Source organism: Nannospalax galili, unplaced genomic scaffold (genome assembly GCF_000622305.1).
Source record: "Nannospalax galili isolate Female #2095 unplaced genomic scaffold, S.galili_v1.0 scaffold205, whole genome shotgun sequence".
Classification (NCBI taxonomy): domain Eukaryota; kingdom Metazoa; phylum Chordata; class Mammalia; order Rodentia; family Spalacidae; genus Nannospalax; species Nannospalax galili.
In genome coordinates, this window is record NW_008353921.1 from 316198 (window position 1) to 327639 (window position 11442).

General features: G+C 43.0%; 1 non-coding gene across 1 annotated transcript; it reads left to right on the forward strand.

Annotated features, from left to right (window-relative positions):
• The first annotated feature begins 617 nt into the window (after window positions 1-617).
• LOC115067360 lies at window positions 618-727 on the forward strand. The gene has a single exon (XR_003846780.1). It is a non-coding gene; the product is annotated as a U6 spliceosomal RNA (small nuclear RNA).
• The last annotated feature ends 10715 nt before the right edge of the window (window positions 728-11442 follow it).

Here is an 11442-nt window from a genome sequence, read left to right on the forward strand (position 1 = left end):
AGACCCAGGTTTGATTCCCAGGACCCATATGGTGGCTCACAACCATCTATAATTCCAGTTCCAGGGCATCTGACACCCTCTTTTGACTTCCGAGGGTAATATATGACATGGGTGCATTTATACACATGCAAGCATAACACTCATACACATAAAATAAAAATCAATCAATTAAAGAAAAACAAAAGCATGGGTCTCCTATGAAAGGCCAGTTGGCTGGATTGCTTACACGTTCCCTGTCTCTCATGTTGATGTACTATATTGCCTTGGGACTCTGACAACAAAAGGGCATCACCAGATGCAGCCCTTCAACCTTGAATCAAAACAATAAGCCAAAATTAATTTTTTAAAAAAATGTATTGAACTTTTGTGTATTTCATACAGAACATCTTAATCATCTTTATACCCCCTTCCCCATTGGCTCCCTCCCATAGTCTCCTCTCTGGAATTCATACATTCTGTTATTTGTATTAAGGCCTATCATGTCAATTTAGTGTCCCCAGATGTTCCTCAGTGCAAGGTCTAGTCAGCCTATCTAGAGTCCCTCCCTTTAAGAAGATCAGCTGTTTCTTATCCAGCTGTAATCAGCTGCCAATAATTCTTCGTCTAAGATTGGGGCCTGCTGTGCTCACTTTGGCAGCACAATACTAAAATTGGAACGATACAGAAAAGATTAACATGACCCCTGCGCAAAGATGACACACAAATTCATGAAGCACTCCATATTTTTGGTGGCCTAGAGCTGTCTTAGCAGCTAAAGCATGATATCAGTGTGAACTCTTCATTGACTTACAGCTATGTCCACTGTGCATTTGCTGTCTGTCTCGACATCACTTGTACAGATTCCACCATTAAAGCAATTTCATAGTGAAAAAAAAGAGAAAAGATTGGGGCCTGCTGTCCATTTCCACAGCTCTGTGCTGGGTTTTTGTCTGCTTGAGTTTGCATGGGTCTTGTGCATGCTGACACCATTGCTGTAGGTTTATATAAGAGGAGTCCCCGGAGACTGTAGGACTCTATTTGCATATGGTAATGCACCTCCTCCCTGCTCTTACAATCTTTCTGCCTCCTCTTCTGCAATGGTCCCTGAGCCCTGGATGGGTGGATTTTAATATAGGCACCCTGTCCAAGGACCCACATTCTGTAGACTCTATCCTCTATGGCTATGTTTTGGCCATTTGTGACCTTTTGTGTTTCTGGCCCTCTGTTGCATGAGGGAACTTCATTGATGAAAATTACAAGATGCATTAGTGTTCTCGTCATGCCTTGTTCTATGTTCCATGAGCCTTAGCTGTAGAGGTTACATCATAGATGTGCTACTTAGGCTTGGTTAATTCATAGACAGTCTCTCTGTGTGTGACCAGTTGTGGAACTCTGTAGTAATCTCTGTTGAAAAAGATGCTTCTTTGATGGGTGGTGACTGGGATACTTGTCTGTAAATTTAAGGATCCATATTTTGCACATAGTAAGAAATTACGTTTATCTAGGGATGTGACAGCTTTGGGGTTTTCTCTAAGATCTGTGACCTCTCCAGCCATGTGTATTTGGCTAGGTTTACAGTACCACACATGAGTTTCCTCCTATTAAGTGGGCTTTAAGTCCAATTAGTTGTTGATTAACCCCGAGATAAAAGTGCCACTACTGTACTAATGTCATTTGCTGTGCCAGTCATTGATATTTTTTTTAGGTCTTGAAGCTGGGGTTGGACCACTAAATTGATGTTCTCCTTTGCCAGCTTGCATAGTGCTCTCCAAAGCTAAGAGATCTAGCTTTCAGGGGAGGTGGCTTCCAGGTCAGTTCTAGCTTCATTGCTCCAAATCCTGTGTCTGAAGAATGTCCTGTCTTCAACAATAGAGTCTTACCTTCAAGTTCTGGGAGGCAATCAAAGGCTGTGGCAATAGCCTGTGTAATTTTTGGGAGTCTCTTGGATTACCCTGGCCAACAATTCAAAGGAAGGTTTCTCCTGTGTGGCACTGTTTCTTTTCTTTCTTTTTTTTTAAAAAAATATTTTATTTATTTATTATTATTATTATTATTTTTGTCTTTTTGAAGCAGAGTCTCCCTGTAGCCCCAGCTGTCCTCGAACTCACTATGTAGACCAGGCTGGCCTTGAACTCACAGAGATCCGCCTGCTTCTGCCTCCCAAGTGCTGGGACTACAGGTGTGCGCTACCACGCCCAGCTATTATTTTTATTTTACGTGTATGAGTGTATTGCCTGCATGCATGTGAGTGCACCTGTGTCGTGCAATGCTGTGGAGATCAGAAGAGGGCTTCTGATTCCCCTGGAAATGGAGTTAAGGATGGTTTGTAGCCACCATGTGATCATTGTGAATTGAACCTGGGTCCTCTGCAAGAGCAGTTAGTGCTCTTAACCGCTGAGCCATCTCTCCAGCCCAGTTTCTTATGTAGCCTTCAGCTATATACATGGACTCATGTAGAGCTATTCTGTGGCATTGTGTTACTAGCAGGAGCAGTGTTTACAGTTAGGCAGCCTGGGTCCAGATGTTTTAGTATAGACTGTTTTTCAACATAAAGACCTTGGGTTTGAGATGGCAGGCTGATAGGAGAGATGGCAAAGTGGTTATGAGGGCTTACTGCTCTTCTAAAAGACCTGAGTTTGGTTTCTAGCTCCTGCATCAGATGGCTCACAGCTGCCTATAATTCAAGCTCCAGGGTGATCAAACACTTCTGGCCTCTGCTGGCCTCTGCACTCACATGCACGTACTCACACAGAGACACACAAATATACACACATAATTAAAAATAATAAAAATCTTTAAGAAAGATGACAGATTGAAGTGGTATTAATTACTAACACTCTCTACCAGTGCAGAGGTTTTTTAAAGGTTTAAATCTATAAAGGCCAAGAGGGCAGAAAAAACAATGCCCACAAACACCAATGCAATTTTTTGGGAGGTCTTTTTGAGACAGGGCTTCCCTGTAGCTCCAGCTGTTCTAAAACTGGCCTTGAATTCACAGAGATTCACCTGCCTATGTCTCTGGGGTGCTGGGACTGAAGGCATGTGCCACCTTGCCTGGCTACACCAGTGCAATTTTTAAAACTAGAAAGCAGAGCATCTTCAGTGGAGCTGCCTACAAGTTGTGCAGGGATCTCCAGAGATGCAGTTTCCATGAATTGTGACTCATGTTGGGGTGGGCTTTTGGTGATACAGCTAACTTTGAGTCATCTGTGCTTCTGTGAGTTGCCCCAATACACTCATAGGCTCACCAAACTAATACACACACACACACACACACACACACACACACCCCTGGGAAATAGATGAATGAGTGGCAGCTGACTTAATATGGAGGTAAATCCTAAAGTAGCAACAGGAAAGCCAAGAAACAGTAATTGCCATCACAAAATCCCCAAAGGCTTAGGATTGGTAGCATTGGATGGGGCTAAACCAGGAAGGTCGGTTCAAAGCCCAACATAAAGACTTATAGGTCTCCATCCTCAGCCCCAGCAGAAGATTCCAGATTTGTTTTCTGGAGGAGGTTAAAAAGAGGGCTCCTGGATTGGGAGGTGTCAGGTACAATTGAGGCAGAGGATAACAGGATAGGAAATATGAGACTCATAGCCTTCTCTTCTCATACCCTCTAGGGAGGTGAGTGGGAAACACTTCTCTCTGGAGAATCTGACCAGTCTAAGAAGGACTTCACAAATAGATCCTTAGACCACATACCCAAGGCAAGTTCAAAGAGCTTCTGATCAGGTTCAGTGCTTCACTCTTGAGTCTGGACAGGCGACCCAATCTATAGCTAATGCTAACCCAAACCTCAAAATATCCAACAGCTATGACGCATCACTGAATGTGCTGCTTAATTTTAGTTGTCAACTTGACACAACCTAGAATCACCTGGGAATGGAGTCTCAATGAAGAATTGCCCAGATCAAGTTGGCCTGTGGGAATCTGTGGAGAAATTTTGATTACTTTAATTGATATGGGAAAACCTAGCCCACTGTGGGCAGTGCTATTCCCTGTGTTTGGGTCCTGAATTGAGAAAGTTAGCTGAGCAGTAAGTATGCATGCATTCATTTTGTCTCTGTTCCTGACTGTGGTTGTGGCTAGTTGCTCCAAGTACCCGCCCCGACTTCCTCTCAGTGATGGGACTGTAAACTGGTATTATAAGCCAAATAAACCCTTTCTCCCCTATGTTGCTCCTTGCAAATTTGTATTAAATTTTGGAGAATTTTATACAACATATATTTTGATCATATTCAGAGCCCCTCCCCTATCTGCATCCCCCTTACTACCCCTGACCCAATCTAAGGCACTCTATTATAATTATAATATATACCTATTATATATGATATATGCAATATATTATATATTAAGGCCTATAGCATCAAATTTGTGTCCCCAAATGTCCTTTTGTATAGATCCATCCACTGAGGCCTAGTTAACCTACCAAGAGTCACGCTCTTAAAAGAGACTGACTCTCCTCTTCCTAGTAGCCATTGGTTTCCAATAGTTCTTCAGGTATGGTTGGGTCATTAGGCCCAGCAATTGACAAATGGGACATCATGAAACTAAAAAGCTCCTGAAAAGCAAAGGACACTATCATTCGAGTGAAGAGGCAAGCCTCAGAATGGGAAAAAAAAAAAAAAAAAAACAACAACAACAACCCAAACTTTACCACTATACCTCTGACAGAGGGTTAATATCTAGACTATAAAAAGAACTCAGAAAACTAAGCATCAAAAAACCGAATGACCCAATTAAAAAATGGGGCAAGGAGATGAACAGGGAGTTCTCAGAAAATGAACACAAATGACTGAGAAACACTCAAGAAAATGTTCAACATCATTAGTCATCAGGGAAATGCAAGTTGAGATCACTTTGAGATTTCATCTTACCCCATTTAGAATGGGCTGAGATCCAAAAAACAAACAAGATTCAATGCTAGTGAGGATGCGGGGAAAAGGGAACTCTTTTCCACTGCTAGTAGGAGTGCAAACTGGTGCAGCCACTGTGGAAATCAGTGTGGAGATTCCTCAAAAGCTAGAAACTGATTTACCACATGACCCAGCCATACCACTCTTGGGCATAAATCCATATGTTGCTTTTCTTATTAGGGTATTTTATCATAGCAACAGAAATCAAATGAGAACAGTCTTTGAGAAAATCTTCTAATAGGAAAGAGAAGCCCAGACTAATAGGTGCAGTTGAGGCATTCTTTTTGAGGAATTCAAGACCATAAAGGGAGAAGGTAAGATTAGATATTGAGCCCATGCTAAAAGAAAGCAAGGTGTTATGAGGGAGGGTCAATTGGGTGAAGAAAAAGAAAACTGCCATGGAATGAACACAGTTTCAATGTAAAGGAAGAAAGCATGGAGTCTTTTTCTGGGGATATTTATAGGTTGTTTCTCCAGGCTCTTCTGTCTGCAGTTTGGGGTGTTTGTTGCTATTATGACTTTTGGAATTTTCTATGAAAATTGTTTTTGGTCTCTGGAAATTTTCAGGATCTTCTCATGAACATCAGTGATCTGACACTTTCCAGAGGTGTGACCTGGGGTGGAAATATGCCCAGTGTTTGTATTGATTACTCTTTGAAATCTTGGCACCCAGAAACTTGGATCATTTTTTTCTGGGCCACTCCAATTATTTTCTACATGCTTCAATTATTTCTGTGATAATTTCCTCCTATCTAGTCTTTCATATTTTTGGAATTTATATTATTCAGTTTTTATACCTCCTCACTGGTGCTCAAATTCTTTTATATTTCCTCTCCTATTGCCTATCCCTTTATGTTTCTGTCCTTTGAGGCGATTTCCTCATTTTCACTTTATTTTCAGGGTAAACTGTGTAGAGAACTCCAGGAAATCTGGATTGGAAGGCCCAGAGAGTCAAGTCCTCCAGGGCTTATAGCATCCTTGGATGTGGCATCCATCTTCTGTTAGCAGTTGAGTTGTAGGAGTGTGAAGGTGGGACTGGGGACACTGTCTGGCTTTTTGTAGTCCTCATACCCTGGTACAACCCTCTTGTCCATACAAAGGGGAAGTTCTCTTACCCTACAAATTCCTTTCCATTTAGCCTCTATAGCAGAATCTGTGGGTAAAAGGTAAAGAATATGGGGATATGAGATTGTTTTTGAATCTGGCCCATTAATATATTTTTGTAAAGTCAACTACTACCACAAAGGAAAAAGGAACTAGAGTCCATGAGTGCCCCAAAATGATCAACACTCCAGTTTAGGCTTTCTCTGCTAAGAACTAATACTGCGGGAAAACACTAACTACATCTATAGCAGTCTAGGGAATCACAGCTCATCAGGAACGTGGGAAGGCAGGATTTTTGGTAGGCCTCAGGTAACACACTATTGCTTAGGCCTTGCTGAGCCCTGGGATACCAGAGGACTTGTTTCCTTAGCAACAATAACCATGTGACAGGAACATACAGAGATCCAGGGATGTTGCTTAGCAACCATGCTGCACCTGCTGGGGCTCTGGGCCAGCAGCTTGGGCCAGGGAGCCTGGCTTTGAACTTGGAAACTCCCATCACACTTGGGAAAAAGAGAAAGCCCCAATTTGGGGAAGCCCAGTTTGGGCCCTGAGCATTTGCAAGCATGGCAGATGGAAAAGTGAAGGCAGAGGAGCTTGGCTTTCCAGTAGAAATGCAGACGGGTGGATGGTGTGGGAACAGCATGACTGTGAGGGGTAGACTATTGGACTAATATGGATAGCAGTTCTCTGCATGGTCTGTGATAGAAAAAAAGCCCAACATCTCAGAGGATAGATATCCACAACACTGAGGAGACATGTGTCTGACTCAGAGATTTTCAGGAACCTGAATCAAGCCAGAGTTTGGGGTTCCTTAAGGAACAGTCTAAGGAGGACGTTCCCCACTGCAAGAAGGGGAATTTCTGCCCTCTTTACAGTGGGTGGATGTTGGTGGTAATCAGAAGGTGCAATGAACCTACCCCAGGACCTAATTACTCAAATAGCAGTGAGGGAGCTGGCCATGGTTTTGGGTAGTCTTCTCATCAGGCTTCCATTCCTTCTCCCCTCCCTCTGTTTCTTTTCCAGGAACCATTTGACTTGGAGGTAGGTTGTGGAGTCAAATTGTCTAGGTTTGAATCCATCTTCTTCACTCAAGGGCAAGGGACTAAATTTTGTGTTTCAGTTTATATATCTGTACAGTAGGAATGGAAAATCATACATCACTGTAATGACTAAATGAATTAACACATGCTAAAGTGATTAGCACGTATCTTGGCATACACTAAGTGCTCGATAAGCTGCCTTCATCATATCTGCATTACCCTAACCCTTAGCCTGTTCCCCCTAGCAACCTGCCCCAGAGACAGAGTTTGTAATCAGATCTATTCCCTGAAACCTAAGGGACTAGGGAGTGGTCAAAAGTACAGATCTTCTGCATGTACAGGTGGAAGGAACATTCTCCTGCCCCTGGGGAGCTTGTTGAAGGTTTGGATATTCTTGACCAACTGACTTTATTTTAGTGAACCAAATGCCTCTTCAACCCTCATGATGCCAAATATTCTTAATGCTTTCATCTGGTATTGCTCTGGAAATTACACATCCAGCATGCCACTTTAGGAGGCATTGAGCTCATGGGCTCAGAAGTTGTTCTGGTTTGGTTTCTGTTGCTATGATAAAACACTGACCAAAAGCAACTTGGGGAGAAAAGGGTTTATTTCAGCTTCTAACTCCCAGGTCATAATCCAACACTGAGAGAAGTCAGGGCAGGAATTCAAGGCAGGAAACTAGAGGCAGGAGCTGAGGCACAGGCCATGGAGGAGCACTGTTGATTGGCTTGCTCCTCTGGCCTGTGTTCAGCCTACTTTCTTATATAACTTTGGACCACCTTCTCATGGGTAGCAACAACTACGGTAGACTGAGTCCCCTTACATTACTCAACAATCAAGAAAATGCCTTACAGACATGGCCATAGGCCAATCCAATGGAGGACATTCCCCAATTGAGATTGTTTCTTCCCAGGTGTGTCAAGTTGGCAACTGAAACTATCAGACACAGAAGCTGAGCTCAAATCCTAGTTTATGCCATAGACTGGTCTTGAGGCTGTGAGAGTCTCAGCTCCTCTCTGAGCCTGCTGTCTTATCCATAGTTAAGGACAGTAGAAGTACCTAACCTCCTCCACAGGAGAAATGCCTGGTTAGAGGTGTTAGCATGTATTGATAGCCAGAAATAGGATCCAAGAGTCAGTTTCTCCCTCTCTCTTCCTCTCTCCTATTCTGTTTATGAACTGGCTTCAAATGAGAGTGTGAGGATCAGTGGCATGCCAGATTGCCATTGATCCCTCAAAGGGAGAAAGCAGGCAGTTAGGAAACCTGATGATACATGCCCCCGCTTCTGCCACAAGGTAGTCCTGGCAGCTGTAACACCGGCTTTGTTTTCCTATGTCCAGGACACTGACTGCTGCTTTCTGGTGCTGAGGGAATCCCAGCTAACCAGCCTTAAGCCAGCTTCTCCTTGCCTGAGGTCCCTTGACACTTCTGAGCCTCAGCAGAAGCTGGTGCTGCTCTTCCTCTCAGCAGAGATTGTTCCCCAGCTGACCCTACAGCTGCATGTTTCTAAAATTAGCTGGATTCTACAGTTGACTCTGATAATTAATTACCCAAATGGAGAAAATTGAATAGTTAACTGGTTCACAGGAAGATAATTAGCTTTTCTGAGCCCCTGTTACAGGCAAATAAAGAGGAGGATTGTTTCTCAATTGCCTTCATTAAAAGGAGTTCCTCTCGCCCAGAGGCTCTGCCCCAGAGGCCCTTGCAGCCCTGTAGGGTTCCTTAGAGCTCCTGGTGCCTTTTCTCAAACAGGGAAGCAGCTGGAACTATGTAGCCAGCACAGTCTTTGGACTCAATAAGACTTGTTCTTGATTCCCATATCCGCCATGTATTATCTATGGTCACATGCTACCATCTCTCTGAGCATCAGCTTTCTTATCTGAAAATGGGAATAATGCTGTGTAGTTCACAAAGATGTCAAAACCATTGAATTGTTATAATGCCAATAAAAATGCTTGGTTCTCGGCTCATTGACAGATCTTCATTGATAAAGTTCTTCATAAAGTTTCTTGCTCATTGATTGGGAGCCATTTTTAGCATCATCGTTGTGACCATCCCAGCACCATACCATCTGTCAATGGAAACAAATAAAACACAAAGGGAAATCACATAAAACTAAATCACACATATGTGCAGATTGATGGAGTCTAGGGAGGGCAAGGAAGACCTACGAGGGCCTTTTCCATCCTCTTAAAAGTGTCCCTGTACTCATGACAATGGCTCTGCCCTTCCTAGGCTTCCTGGGATACTAGATAGCCATTAACAAACTGTGAACAACCCTGTCTCAAGCACAGAATCTCATCTCAAATTCCTTGGCCATAGACTTTGAGCCTAGCACTCTCTAGTACTTACTATTTCTGATACTTCTAGTACATATTACATATATATTTATTATTCATTCATCCCTGGTATCCATGGGGGATTGATGCCAAGACTTCATGAAGATATCAAACCATGGATGCCTTTCATATAAAATGGCATGGGATTTGCATATGACCCAGGTGGATCTTCCCTTATATTTAAATCACTTCTATATTACTTATAATAACTAACATAATGTAAATGCTATGTAAATAGTTGTTATATACTACATCGTTTAGGGCATCATGACAAAGAAAAGTCTGTATGTGTTTAGGTCAACATAATTTGGGAGGGGGGATATTTTTGATTTGCAGTTGGTTAAATTCACAGATGTGTAGCTCTTAGATATAGAGGACTGACTGGTTATGCAGAGGTCAAGAGCAAGGACCCTGGCGTCAACTGCTTAATATAAGCTCAGTTTAGGCCTCTACTATGCTGCCTTGTGCTTCCGTTTCCTCATTGGTAAGAGTAATTCCTACTTCATAAAGTTATTATGACTAGCTGTATGTGAAGTGCTTCCAGAACTGCTTTGATCTTCTAAATGTAAGAGTGCTATTTATTGCTGTAATTATCCAGTCCAGAGGCTGGAGAAGGGCAAGGTGTGGTCTGCAGATAGCGTGAAGAAAGGCAGGCTGCAGACCTTCCCTGGGAGTGGATTCAGACTGGACTATCTCAGACCATTCACTGGAAGATTAACTTGAGCAGCATTGCTTTCTTTCCCTAGGTCACTCTATCACTCTGCCCTCCAACCAAAAGCCTGATAACCCCTCCCCTAGTTTCACTCTCAGCTGATAACTTTGCTTCTTGTTTCAGTGCGAAAACACAAGCTATTAGGGAAGAACTTCACCTCTGCCTACCACATTTGCTCCCTACCAGGCCTCTGCCCATACAGAGTTTACTTCCTTACTGTTACTGTGGGTGAACAGCCCGTGTTCTCTCCCAAGGCCTTTCCTTATCACTAGATCCCCACCTTTCTTGCCTACTCAAGGACATCACTTCAGCAATTTTCTCTCCCTGCATCATCAGTTTTCCTCTCTACTGGAACATTCTCAGCACAAAAACATGTGGCTATTTCTTTATTGTGAAAAAAAAAAAGCAGAACTCTTTATCTCATAATCTTCTCAGCTACTAACTTATTGCTTTGCTCCCCCTTACCGAAAACTCTATGGAAAGCAGTTCTCTTTTAAATTTTGTACATGTATATGGTGTGTCTGTGTGTGTGTGTGTGTATGTATGCACATGTGTGGGTGGGTGCTTGTGGAGGCCAGAGATTGATACTGTGTATCTTCCTCTACTGTTCTCTACCTTGTTTTTGAGACAGGGTCAGGGTCGCTCACTTAACCTGGAGCTCATGGACTGGCTAGACTGACTGAGAATCAAGCCCCAGGTTCTCCTGTCCCCATCCATCCCCAGCACTGGGGTTACAGGCATGCACCATCATGCCTGGCTTTTTATGTGGGTGCTGGGGATCCAGATTCAGGTCTTATGCTTGCATGGCATTAACTTTACCCACTGAGCCATCTCTCCAACCCCAACAGCAATTTTTGTTTATTTTATTTATTTATTTTTTGTCTTCTTGAGATAGAGTCTCCCTGTAGCCCCAGCTGGCCTGGAACTCACTATGCAGAGCAGGCTGGCCTTGAACTCACAGAGATCTGCCTGCGTCTGCCTCCTGAGCGCTGGGATTAAAGTATGTGCCATCATACCCAGCTTAGCAATTTTTGTTTTAACAATTGCTGTCTTCAATTTTCTTCTCCCATTCACTCTTGAACCCATTCCAATCAGGCTTTCATGCCCACCACTCTACCACAATTGAACTATCACAACAACCAATTGCCTCTATATAGCTAAATCCAATTATCAATTCTCAGTTCTCATATTGTTGGCCCATGTGGTAGAAAGGAGTTTGTTCTTCTCCAAATTTCCACTTACTCTTGGGTATCAGCTGGATCATATTTCTCAGACTGATTTGCAATTGGTTGTGATGAGATGACTGCGTTCTGGTCAATGGAACTCAAGTGGAAAGGATG